Raw genomic sequence first — 13,729 nt, 5'->3', positions numbered from 1 at the left:
TCAGAGCAAAGCCAAAGATCCCAGAGAACTTTCAAGGCCCTTGGAAACCCCTCAGCCCTGGTCCAGTTGTCTTCAGAACATCTTTAAGCTATAGTCAAACACACTTAGGCCAACAGTGCCTAATTTCTCTTCAACCCAGTGGGTGCTATCTACAGGGGAACATCCAGTTAAAATGATAATAGATGGATGGGCTCCTCAGGGAGCCCGGGGACTGAGCAGAGACTCCTGAGAAGAGAATAGTTGGTTTCTCCTTGTCACTGCTTTGCCTGTGGTAAAGCTGGGAACGGCTTATTTATTTTGCCCCATAAGGTCAGGAGTTTTTACTCGCCAAATGCTAGAAGAAATTCTTTCTGCTGTCTCTGTAGGAAGTTAGAGATTCTAGGTTTCTTCAGATGATGAAGCAGGACAGGGGGTGGTTATTGAGAAAGTTTATTCTTACTTTTTTTGGATGGGGTCATAATTCAGATGATATAATTACCAGTTTTCTTTTGCATCAGATGATAAAGCACCATTAAAGCAAGAATGGTGTCTATCTTGTTCCTTGTTCACCCTTGTATTTCTTGTGCCTAAGTGGAATATATGCTCAAAAAACTTTTGAATGATATAAAGAATATTTACTGAGATTGGAGGATATATGAAGTCCATATGAAAATTCTGAATACATTTTTGTAATCCTGCTTAGTTCACTATGGGATTGGAGTAGGAATCGGCTAAAAGCTTTCTAGATGCTTCTAAGAGGTTCTAACAAATGCCAAATAGTAACAGTGCAGCCTTTGGAGAATGCATCCTTATGGTAAGTAATTGGAGTACCCATCCTGTTTTCAAAGTTGTAGTAAACATTAAAAGAAACAAAGTTGATTCTAAGGAGTCAGTCATTTCTGTACTAAATGAAAGATTCAACCAAATACTACTGCTGTAGTTCAATGGCAATAAACTTTGATATTCAAAGGAGGTACAAATATTAATACACCAAGTACCCATAATTATATTCTATTTTTAAATCTAATAAAAATATGGAAATAGTGTTTCATCTGATTCACCGCAAAAGATATTATAATAATCTAATATGATAATTGCAAAAGAATGAATCAGAATCCTGACTTCTAATAATGAACAGACATTGCCCTGTAGGTATTCCAAAAAAAAGGAAAAGAAGGGGAAAAAAAAGCCAGGGGAAAAAATTGATGGCAGAGAGAATGACATCAAAAGTTTAAATATATGGTAATAATTGAAGTAAAAAAAAATCTCCTGAGTTTTGCCCTAAAGCTCTGTTTTCCAAAATACTTATTGCATTAACATTATCAAGGTATTGATAAAACACATTCCCAGGCCTATGCCAAATGAGTCTGAATTTCCAGAAGTCAGGTCTGAACATTGAACAGAGTTACTATACTCTCCAGGTGATTTTTTAAAAGATTTTGTTTATTCATTTGACAGAGAGCAAGAGAGAGAGAGCTCAAGCAGGGGGAGGGGCAGAGGGAGAGGGAGAAGCAGGGAGCCCAATGTGGGTTTCAATTCGAGGACTCTGAGACCATGACCTGAGCTGAAGGCATATGCTTAACTGAGCCACCCAGGTGCCCCTCTCCAGGTGATTTTGATGCACAGCCGGTTTTAGGAATGAACTCCAGACTTAACAGGCTTCACAGTGTATCTTTCTTTTTATTTTTCATTTCATTGATCAAGATTAGCTTTTTTCTGAAAGCATTCTGTAATTTGTTTTATATTAGCAAAATTTCTGTGTTTCCTTTTATCTCCTAACTCTTTATCTTATTATGGCATTTAATCAATGTGTTATAGAATCATGAAATTAAACTGATAGGAGAATGGAGAAAAAGCAACACAATATTTTAGTTCTCTCCACATTGGATCTTTCTTTTAGATTTTGCTTTTTTAGTTCAAGTATTCTCTCACAGAGAACAATAGACATAGTTATATTCAAATGTAAATCTGTCTTAATTCACAGCCCTGGCATGAAAGATCCTAGGATACGGTTTTTGGGGGAGGGTATCTCAGCTCACTTTAAATCGAACCAACCTGAGGATTTTTCTACTTATAAGCTTGACATGTAAATCATGACCCAAGTTTCTGACAGGTTTTAAGTAATGGTGAGAACCTAATGGTTTAGAACAAGATTTAGGGGATCCCTGGGTGGCGCAGCGGTTTGGCGCCTGCCTTTGGCCCAGGGCGCGATCCTGGAGACCCGGGATCGAATCCCACATCGGGCTCCTGGTGCATGGAGCCTGCTTCTCTCTCTGCCTCTCTCTCTCTCTCTCTCTCTCTCTCTGTGACTATCATAAATATATAAAAATTAAAAAAAAATTTAGAACAAGATTTAGGTTCAAATCCCAAATGTGACACTAACGTGATTTTAGAAAAAGTTGCTTAACTTTTAATTTAATTTTAATTATTATTTAGAAAAGTTACCTTCACCTTCCAACACCTAGATTTCATCATCAAGTGAAGATACAATGTCTCATATGGAATAATAATAATAATAATAATAATAGGTGCTATATTAAATGTAAGATGAGTAGGAAAACAAAATAGTTTCTTATCCATTAAAGAAAATTGGTGATCATGTAACTGCCACAGTTTTTAGCCTTAATAGAGAGTAAATTGAGTTTTACATCTCCAAAAAGAAAGACAAACTGATGGTTCTAGTAAAATATCTTTCCAGAATCAGATCAAAGGAAAAACAATAAAACTTGGATATCCTTGTTTCAAAAATCGACAATACCATTTTATTATGAAATATCTACCTGGACTTGAAGAAATTATCTCTTGACTGGTAGATTGTATTTTTCAGCAGTGCCTGTAATATTATTTCCCATCCTACCTGCTTTAAAAAACAAAACAACAGGCAGCCCGGGTGGCTCAGCGGTTTAGTGTCACCTTCAGCCCATGGTGTGATCCTGGAGACCCGGGATTGAGTCCCACGTCGGGCTTCCTGCATGGAGCCTGCTTCTCCCTCTGCCTGTGTCTCTGCCCCTCTCTCTCTCTCTCTCTCTCTCTCTCTCTCTCTGTGTGTGTGTCTCTCATGAATAAATAAATAAAATCTTAAAAAAAAAACAAACAAACCACAAAACAACAAAAACTTGTCATATTCCCATTAAGAGATGGAGTTTATTTCTCTTCCTCTTCCCTCTTAGACTGGATGGACCTTACTGACTAGCTCAATGAATACAGTTCAGCAGGTGGCACATGATGAGACTTCTGCAGCTATACCATAAAAGGCAGTACAGCTTTCTCTTAGCTCTGACTCTTATGATTTCTGCCTTTGGAATTTCCCATTTCATGAGAAAACCCAGGCCACACAGAGAGACTCATGCAGAGAAACATGGGGCTCCTAGCCTTCAGCTCCAGCTGTGCTCCCAAGTGACAGCCAACAATAACCATTTGATTAAGTCAACTTGGAAATGGGTCCTCTTGCTCTCAAAGCACCCCAGCAGATGCCAAGCCCTGCCCAAACTGCACATTTCTGAGCTAACGGAATGATTTTGTTTTAATTCACTAACTTTTGGGGTATTTTTTTATGAATCAAAAGATTTTCAAAAGAGTACATTGCTTAATTCTTTAGAGGTCTTATATCAGCACTACATGCCAGCATTTATTTCATGATCCTGTGGGATTTAAGGATGAAATAATCAGGCATCCAATTCAACCAAAGAATTTTATTCAGGGCAGCCCGGGAGGCTCAATGATTGAGTACTGCCTTCAGCCCAGGGCCTGATCCTGGAGACCTGGGATCGAGTCTCATGTCAGGCTCCCTGCACGGAGCCTGCTTCTCCCTCTGCTGCCTGTGTCTCTGCCTGCCTCTCTCTCTCTCTCTCTCTCTCTCTCTGTCTCTAGTGAATAAATAAATAAAATCTTTAAAAAAAAAAAAAGATTTTTATTCAGAAGCAATGCTGGAATTCCTGCTCGGAATTTGTATATTTATACAATCTGTGCATTGTCAGATTGTCAGATTGTCAGATAAATATTCCTTCCTCTCTTTTTATTAGATGTTGAATAAATAAATAAATGAATAAATGTATGAATATTGAGGAAAGTCTAGTAGAGGCTACTATTCAGGAGAAAGATTAGGAGTAGTGAAGGGATTCGAGAATTAATTTAAAAATGATAATTAATGAATTGTTTGAGATTTAAGCCAATCACAAGATGTAGCACATCTGCACCCAGATTTTGGTTTCTTCTCTTCATCAGTTCCTACTCTTCTTCAGTCCTCATCAGGACCACTTTCTCAAGGAAGCTTAGAACCCCAAAGATGATTAAATCCACTTGCTCTATGTCCTATAGCTCCATGCAAATTCCCTTCTATAATGCTCATCACACCTGGCTAGAGGTTCTTGAGTGTGAGGCCATCTCTTTCTTGGTTGCTTCTCCATCCCCAGCACACAGCATGGAAACCACTACACAGGGGCTATTCTCTTTCTATTCATTGATTTGAATTGCAGGCAATTGCTCTGGTTTGTGTTTCTCACTGGTTTTGGTTATTGTCTTTTGGCCGTTAGTTTCTTTCATGTAGCAATATTAGATAGTAGAGATTTTATAAACTCCTTACCTTCTCCTCCAGAGTGAGTACAACTGGGAGCTATTCTTGAAGAAGGCTGTGACATCATTAATTAACACACACTAAGGAAAGAATCTGACAGGGATGGCAGCCCAGTCCAGAAAACGGATACCAAAACACCATGAATCTGTCAGCATGTGTGCAGTGGGGAACGGGGGATGGCGGCCCAAGCTGTGTCTCATACTCAGGTAATGGATCTTCTCTTTGGTAAAGATCAATGCCTTAGGCTGCCTTAGGTCCTTTGTTCAGATTCTGTTCGGTCTGTAAAAGGTAATTAAGGCTCAAAGAAAAGATACTGATTACTCTTGTATTTAGCATTGTGCTAGAAAGTTTAACAGCTTGATGTTTTTTAATTCTTTCCAAACATGATGAAGTAGGAATTTCCTCTCGGTTACATGGGGGAATCAGAGACCTATACAGAGGTTAAGCCACAAACCTGGTTACATAGTAAGTGGCAGAGTGGGCATCAGATCCAGGTGTGTCTGCTGCTCTGGCCCACTTTGATTCCAGCCCCAGATGTCAGTACCCAGGGAAATGCCCTGTGCTCTTTAACCATCCAACCTGATGGTAGGATGTTGGGAACTGGCCAGAACCGGCTGACCACCCTCTGGGGTTGCATGATGGAGCACTCATTGTTTAATGGCAGAAATCCCATGTACCTTTTGAAGACAAGCAGCCCTGTACTGAATGGACAAGCGGTGACTCCCTAATATCCACTTCCCCTTCTCTTGTCAGTTCTCCTGAGATTTGTTCGGTATTAATGCCAACCCTACCCAGCCCAGTCCTTTTGGCTAAAACTGACTCTACTGCTGGCCTTTAAGACAGGACATGTGATTCAGATGAGGGTAACTCTGCTCTGTGGCCCCAGAGTTTGATGGAGGGATGGGCATGTTATCAAAATTGCATCAAAGAGCCTGAGGGTTCATTTGCTGGGAGCCTCTGGGAAATATACCTCTTTGCTCTTCAGAGGGCATATTAGAAACTTTCATTTTTTTCTGTAATAGGAATAAGGAAGTATGTATCACAGAGTATGGATGAGGAAGCATTGCCAGTAATCACTTTGCCAAAGTGAACTGGAGTCAGTTATTAGGGAAAGTTGCCTGTGGATCAGACAAGTTAAAATAAACCAAGCTTTTTGCCATTCCCACCTTCCTTGTGAGCTAATTAATCTCTTTATGACTGAATCCAGTTTATATTGTAGCATTATATATATATATATATATATAGGTACTATATATATATATATATGGTACCTATATATATTGTATCATTATATTGTATAATGATATAAATATCATTATATTTTATTTTATTTACAACAAAATCCCCTTCACTGACAATTTCCAAACTTAACTTTTAGGAACATTACCCAGTAAGTAGGTAACCATATAATTTATTGTAAAATCAGAAGTTTATTCAGGGACTATGGAAGCTATTAATAATTACAGAGGAGTGACTGGCACAAACCAGGACCATCCTGAACAGACTCAGAGATGTGGTCACTGTACAATCGAGGCATATGCTAGTTGCAATTCTGTCAGTGAATAAGCTGTGAGACTTTGGGCAGTTGATTCTAAATTTCTGGATATCAGGTTTTTTTTTTTCCAATTTATCATTTATTTATTTTTAAAGATGTATTTATTTATTCATGAGAGACACAGAGAGAGAGAGTGGATATCACTTTTTATAGTATGTGAAATGAAATATGAAATTCTTTGAGTCTAGTTGTTTGTTTCTAGTCTGTAATATCCTGAGTCAGCAGGACTCACTGCTGGAGTGGGATCCTAAAGGATTTAACATTCCTTACAGTGGAGATAGTGATGTCATGTAATAATAATAATAATAATAACAACAACAACAATAATAATAACAACAACAATAGCCACTATTAGCTATTGCTGCAATACTGCTGCATAATAACAACCACAGAAATCTCAGTGGCTTACAGCAACTATAATCTTTTTTTTTGCTGATGACTCTGCAGAGATGTTTTTATTTGGCTGATCCCACTTGATCAGCCTATATCTAGGCAGTTTCTAGGCTAAAGAATCAATGACTTCTTGAAACATGCTTTCCTCATGGCAGAGAGTGAAAGCCCCAAGAAGCCAAAAACAAAACAAAGAAAAAGAACATTCAAGCACATTCAGAGGCTCAGGTCTAACATGTGTTATATCTACTCACATTCCACGGGCCCCACAGCAAGTCAGATGGTCAAACTCAATGGTAGCAGGGCTAGCCAAAACAATCTACTTCAAGGAGGCACTGAAGTCACATGGTGAAGGGCTCAGCTATGTAGATCTCTAACAGGGTGGAAGTGAATGTTTCATAACAGTAATCCAATCTAAAATCCACCATGCATTGGATACTCTGTAGGTGCTAGGTTCTTAAAATACATTGTATCATTAATCCTCACAACACTTACATGGGGCATATATTAATCATTGTTTGTTGAGTGACCATTTCCCTAATGTCTGCCTAGTGTGCTATGCATAGTGGTTACTTTGTCAAAGAATTCTGATACTTTGTTGCCTGGAGAGCAGCCAAAATGTCTGGAGGCCTCTGGTAAGCATGAAGAGGGAGATGGAGTTATTTCCTTTTTTTTTTTTTTTTTTTTTTTTTTTTTGAGATGGAGTTATTTCTTAAACTGATATAAGTAAGATGGCCTTCTGATCCCAGAACAGCCAATGAATAGGAGAGCCTTGGTTTAAGTTGGAAGAGAGGTTCTATCTAGTGTGGATGCTCCCTCTCCTCCATCCCTCCTGATCAACTGTGGGCCTGGCTCTTGGGATCACTTCCTGTATGTCAGTATTAAACCTTGTCCCTTCCCATCCCCTCAGCATAGGCACAAGCACTGTGACAGCTCCGCAGGTCAACACACTGAATGTTTCCTCACTGGGACTTTGCTGTTCTGGCATTTTCAGTCCAACCCTTATGTGGATATTAGAGAAGCATTAGTGGACAAAAATTAGAAGCCACAAAAGACTATACTAAAAATTGTAAGATGTTACCTTGATAACTATGTGTTCAAATGATGGGATTGCCAGCTTCAAGGAAAAAGGGAAAGGGGGAGAATCTAGGACACGGGTGATTTCCAGTCAATGTTCAAAACCCTCCTCTCCCACACATTCCCAAGACTGGTTTGTGTGTTTTTTCTTTTAAGCTTTTATTTAGTTATTCATGAAAGACACACAGAGAAAGGCAGAGACAGAGGCAGGGGGAGAAACAGGCTCCCTGCATGGAGCCTGCAGTGGGACTTGATCCCAGGACCCCAGGATCACGCCCTGAGCCGAAGGCAGATGCTCAACCACTGAGCCACTCAGGCATTCCTCCCAAGACTGTTTTGATGTCATAGTCTGGAGCACCAAATCCTGAGTGATTTGCCAAGTCATTATCCTTTAAGGATGGGTGAGAAAACCTGTTTTTCTATTTAGTAAATAATGCCTTCTAACAGTTAGTACAAGATATTAGGCCATGTAATTTTATTGTATCCAACATTACTGAATCTCTCCTATATGCCAGGCACTATACTAGGTAAGTGACAATACACAGTCCATTGTGGATATAGCCTATATACACCTGTTTAATCTTTGAGGTGTTGACAGTGCTTTGAGTTATGAATAAGTACTAAGAGGCACAATGGAGAGAGAACTTACTTCTTATGGAGGGAGGAGCCGTAAGAGTAAGTGCCTTGAATCTAAGAGAGAAGAGGAAGGTGGACAGTTTGAGAAGGTTTTGAGGAGGATGGAAAATGGCACAGAGTATAAAAACATAGTGTCTCCATCAGAGCCTTGGGTAGTATCCTGCATACCTGCCTCAGGGACTGCTGTGGTTGGGGAATACTAGGGACTGAAATGTGTCTCCCCAAAAAGGATACGTAAGAATCTTAACCAAGTTGACTTTCTTTGGAAATAAGGTCTAAGCAGAAGTAATCAAGTTTTACTGAGCTCATTAGTGTGGTGTCCTTATGGAAAGGTGAAATTTGGGCACAGATAGACGTGCTTGGAGGGAAGACGATGGGAAGGGACTCAGGAAGAACACCACTGGAAGATGGAGGATTGGAGCGATGAATCTATAACACAAGGAACACCAAAGATGCCAGCAAACCAGAAGTTAGAGGCAGGGAAGGATATCGTGACAGCTTCCAGAGGGAGCATGGCACTGTTGACACTTTGATTTCTGAGTTCTAGCTCCCAGAACTGTGAGATGACACACAACTGTTGTAGTAGGATGCCCACTATGATACTTCTTACAGCAGCCCTAGGAAGCTCATACAGGGAATTAAGAAATTGCTATCACTTAGGGTTCTGGACTCTCCCCCCGCCATGCCCCACTGCCATTTCAAGCTCATTGTCTTCCATTTTATGCTTCTGCTTCAAGGTTTGTTTGTGAAGTGGGGTTTGATGTGTATATTTTAAATTTTTATTTGAGAGAAAGCAAGTGTGAGTGGAGGGGAAGAGCAGAGGAAGAGGGAGAGGGAGAAGCAGACTCCCTGCTGAGCAGGGAGCTTGACACAGGGCTGGATCTCAGGACCCTGGGATTGTGACCTGAGCCAAAGGCAGATACTTAACCAGTTGAGTCACCCAGGTGCCCCTAAGAGTTTCATGGATAAAGTGGATGTGAAAACACCGATTATTAGACCTTTGGCAGCATGTCAGGTGGACATTTTCAGTTGCAAGTCACTAAAGCCTACGTCTAATGTCTTAAATAACCAGGAAGATTTATGACTGGTATAATTATACAAAGTTGGAGGTGATGTGAGGCTGAACACAGAGACACAGATCAAGGTTCTGACTCCATTTCTCTTCTGTGATTAGCTCTTGACATCTACCCTTGAGAACAGTGTGACAATTTCTGTCACATTATATTGGACACAACAAGTCCCCACTTCTTGATGGGAACATCTGTAAGAATTTGTGATGTTTAAAGTCTATCACATCATCTTTACAGCTGGGGGATAGGGACTCAAATCAGCCAAACCACTGAGCTCCTGAACAGAATGGACGTTAGGGAGAAGACTGGCTAGAAGCCGGAGAAGACTCTAAAAGGTAGATTGCCATTAGGTTGTGAGGGGCTCTGTATGCCTTGCTAGGTGTTGGAGGAGTGCTGGAATGCTGACCTCTGTCCTTGGCCCTTCCTCTTGTGCATGTCCTCACAATGCCCTCTCTAAGTGCTATGTGTTCCAGGCCCCTCGGAGGTTAATGTATCCCCTTACCAGAAGACAGGGAAGCTTGTTCTGATCGTCCCAAAGTGGCCCCCAGAAGGCACCACCTTAGATAACTAGCAGCCATAGAACTGGTGTACCAGTGGTGCCACCTTACATAAATACCTTTTGAGCTCGCCCTAATGCCCCCTTGCTCTTTAAGAGCAGTGGATTGAGGTCCAGAGTGAGCAGAGAATAGCTGCATCATGCCTGTGTTGTTCGTCTGGCATCTACCCACTGTCATAAGTTACCCTGAATAAATCTCTGTGTAGAAGCTGTGGAGTGACTTGAGTCATTTTTTGGTTTCAAAGTGCCTTTTCCGTGTGCAAGATACTTTACTGTCCCTCCTCCACCTTCTAACAGGTGGAGTTTATCTTGTGGCCTGTGCATTTTGCCATGTTTTCTGTGACAACATAATTAATGATTCTGATGCATTCCAATTAGTAAAGATGATTTAGAAGTGAGTCCTCATGGTTCTTTTTCTCAACCTGAAGATTAGGCATGAGGAATGTTTCCAGGGGGTAGGGAGTGGCTAATGATCCTTCATCTTGGGGAGTAGTCCTACCTTGGTTGTAACTCACAGTTCCAGGCAATGGGGAGCCACTAATGTCTTGTTCCTAATTGCAGGGCAGTTCTATTCTGAGATCCCAGTGTTTAGGTGCTCACAGGAGCTCTGAAATATACTCAACACCCTCCTTTATTTCCCGCAGTGTTGTACATACGCTGCTGGTTGGGAGTTTCCGGTTTCCAGCAGCACAGTATGCCCACAAATAGTCTTTTTTTTTTTTCTGTTGGCCTAGCCCATGGGCCTCACACACCATTCTCGTTGTCATGGTCTCTTCCTGCTTCCTGTCCTAGACCAGGACAGCCCAGCCCATCCAGTATATTTGTACATCAACCAGGGGAATGGCCACAAGTCAATTCTCTTTCCTTCTGAAATCTCCTGCAAGCATACTGCAGCTGCTATGATCTCCCATGACTAAGTGAAAACAAACATGAACATATTGACTGGGGAAGGAGAATATATCTGTGGCATCTGAGCTGCATCTCTAGTGAATATCTCACCAAGTGCCATATTCATCTCTGCTCTTGCGCCTTAAGCGGTTTGTCCAAGAAACATGGGATTCGCCTTGTTTATGGTGAAAATAACTAGCTATTGAATAAGTGAATTAATAATGTATAAATAAACAAGTGGATTAATAATGTATAAGTGAAGGAGATAACCCCGTGCAGCATACCTGAGGATGGAAAAGTTTAGGGACATGGATAATGTTCTCTGGTAGATAACCTGTCTTCACTCAAGAGTCCTGGATCCCAGGAAGGCACCAGTGAGAGTCCTGGATCCCAGAAGGCACCAACTTAACTTGGATCCTCCCGTATACTGGGGAAGATACCTGAGCCCATAGGAAGAGTTGGAAAGAGTGAGAACCTCTCTCCTAATGTGAGGAGGAGTAAGATTATAAGGAATCCTCTGGGAGACTAGAACAGAGCCCGGGATGAGGGTCAGGGAAAGGGGATGGATGAAGTGAACAGGGAAGAGGGAAGCCCTCTAGTACTCCCCCGGCGGCCCTCCCAAATGGAATATCCCACCCTGGAGCCTGCAACATTTTCTGCAGGGCTCCTGGCTGCGCCTCCTTGATCAGGAGTGGCTAGTCTACAAGAAGGACTTGGAGCCTTGTGTCTCTCACTGGAGCCGAGGGCTGCTGTGACTGCTGCAACCACTGTTGCATATGAGCAGCTCTTTTCTGCTCCTGCGTCCCACTGGAGACTGCCCTTGTTCACCTCCATGTGACTAAAGGAGCCTGGGCTCAGGAGGAAAGGAAGGCTATTTACATTGAATTATTTAATTAGAACCAGGAGCAAGGGCCACTTCTGCGTTGTGTGGCAGGCTAATCCCAGGACAGCTCCAGATGCCTGGGTTATTGAGTCTGCAGAATCCATTAGGCCTGTCAAGGTAGGGAGCAGAGGGTGGACAGTAAAAACTGTGGAAAGCAGTTAAGGGGTGTGGCCTGCCTGCAGCTTCAACAGCCGCCCTAGGACAGGGAGCTGACCTCTGGGGGAGAAGTGATAGAAGATAAGGAGGAGAGCACAGGGTGAGGTGGATCTGGGTGGCCCTCATGCCGGACTCTGGCGGACTCCTCATTGTTGCTTTTCAACCCTAACTGCCCATTGGCATCTCCTGGGACTGTGCAAAATGCTGGTACCTGGGTTTTAGCACCTCCTCCAGATTCTGATTAATTTGATCTGGTTTGTGGCCTGGGCATCAGGGTTAGCATGCTGGGCGGGGGGGGGGGGGGGGGGGGCAGGAGGCTGGAAGGGAAGGGAGAGATCTTATCACTTCAGAGTAGATAGCACAGCTTCTCAGGTGAAGCAAGAGGCCAAGAGGGAAAGTTACCCACATGTATTAGGGCAAGGAAAGGGCCACAACCCTTTATCTCTTGAGCTCCCAGGACAATTAATATTCCCATTTGCGCCTCTTCTTTCTCTTAGCAGTCATGTGGCCTTGATCACGTGTCGTTTTCCTCACCTCTAAAGGAAGTATCATCACCTCATCTACTTACTTCCAATTATTGCTGTGAGGATGAAGGTTCATGAAGATGCTGTGCAAGCAGTGGGGGGCAGGGGGTAAGAAGGAGCAGAGCTGTGTCCCAACCCCATGGTCTCTAGTAACTTCAAAGTCGACTCAGACCCACAGACTCCATGTGGTGGGGCTCTCGCCTACACTTCCAGGTTCAATTCCTGCCATTCCCATCTGTGTGACCATGTTCTAGATGTGGCGGCTTGTCTCTGCTCTGGAACCCTGAGTTCATCCTTCTTTCTGCCACTTCTGTCTTCCCCTCCCTGGGCTGCAAGAGCCCTCCGTTTCTCTCATGTTTGTCATGATCACGACTAACTGGACTCGCAGCGGGCTAAGCAGTGACGGCTCAGTAGGGCATTAGAAATGAGTGTGCTTGTGACTGTAAGGGAAGCAGAGCTTATAGAAAAGATGATGGGTGGCTAGTGGGGAGGTGAAAGCTTGACTTTTGCCTTGGAGGAGAGACTTGAGCATTTTCACCTCAGGTGGAGGAGCCAGCCCAGGAAACCTTATTCTGTGGGGGGTCAGGGGGTAACTAAGAGAGCTGATTCCCTGAGCATCTTCTAAATGCAAAATTCCTTTGAAGAGATAAAACATGTGACCCCCTAAGGGTCCTGGTTCTCATTTAGCTTCCTTTTTTCCCTTGTCACTTTATGGCTTTCTCTACTGTTTTGCAACTATTCCCTCATCCATCTGTGTGTAAACTGTGAGCCCCCTGAGCAGAGGGGATGGTGTCATCATTATTGTATCCCAGGCCTGAATACAAAACATGCTGAGTGACATGGGCGTCCTGGAGCAGCAGGAATGCACTCAGTGAAAGGGTGAGGAGGAGCAAGGAAAAAGAGAGGCAGCCATGGGGGTGGAGGGTTGTGTCTGTGCTGAAAGAAACTTCACCAGCTTCGTGAGTGCAGGAGCAGGAGCAGGAGCAAACTCAGCCTCTTTTTCTCTGCTGCCCCCGAGTCCTGTCTCCCCACTGGGGTATCTCACAGAGCTAAAAATCAAACACCTCCGTAATCGGACATTTTGTTTTACCAAACAGTGTTTCGAACAACACCTCAGGCTGTCTCGTGTTCTTCATAATTATTGTGAGAGCCGCAGAATATTTTATCGGTTAATGTACTGTGATTTATGTCGCTGCTTTTACCGCCCCTGTTGTTGGACCTTCCGGATGTTGTCAATTTCTGCTGTTAACCTAGAGGCTGCTACAGTGAAGAGCAGCACCCTCCTTGTGAATTACCTCCTCCTGTAAGTTACAAGGGATGAAAGTGCTGTGTCTGGGCATGAACCTTTTTATGGTTTTCAGTACATACTACCATATTCCTGTTTTGTACCCCCTGTCAAAAGTTTCATCAGTTTCAGAGTAAACAATGGTGCTAGTGTTATA

The 13,729-nt window shown here is 42.6% G+C and overlaps 1 long non-coding RNA gene across 2 annotated transcripts in view; it reads left to right on the top strand.

Annotated features, from left to right (window-relative positions):
- LOC111091565 overlaps positions 1–13,729 on the top strand; it is a 145,727-nt gene that overhangs the window by 26,994 nt on the left and 105,004 nt on the right. Inside the window, exon 3 of one of the 2 annotated variants that reach the window (XR_005375777.1) lies at positions 4,574–4,758. The exons of the other annotated variant lie outside the window; for it this stretch is intronic. This is a non-coding gene — a long non-coding RNA (uncharacterized LOC111091565). The remainder of the gene's footprint in view (positions 1–4,573; positions 4,759–13,729) is intronic. 2 annotated transcript variants of the gene reach the window in all.

The sequence above is a fragment of the Canis lupus genome, chromosome 21, assembly GCF_011100685.1.
Source record: "Canis lupus familiaris isolate Mischka breed German Shepherd chromosome 21, alternate assembly UU_Cfam_GSD_1.0, whole genome shotgun sequence".
In the NCBI taxonomy this organism is placed as follows: Eukaryota; Metazoa; Chordata; class Mammalia; order Carnivora; family Canidae; genus Canis; species Canis lupus.
Note: the sequence above shows the minus strand (reverse complement) of the source record. Positions and strands in the feature narration are given on the sequence as shown.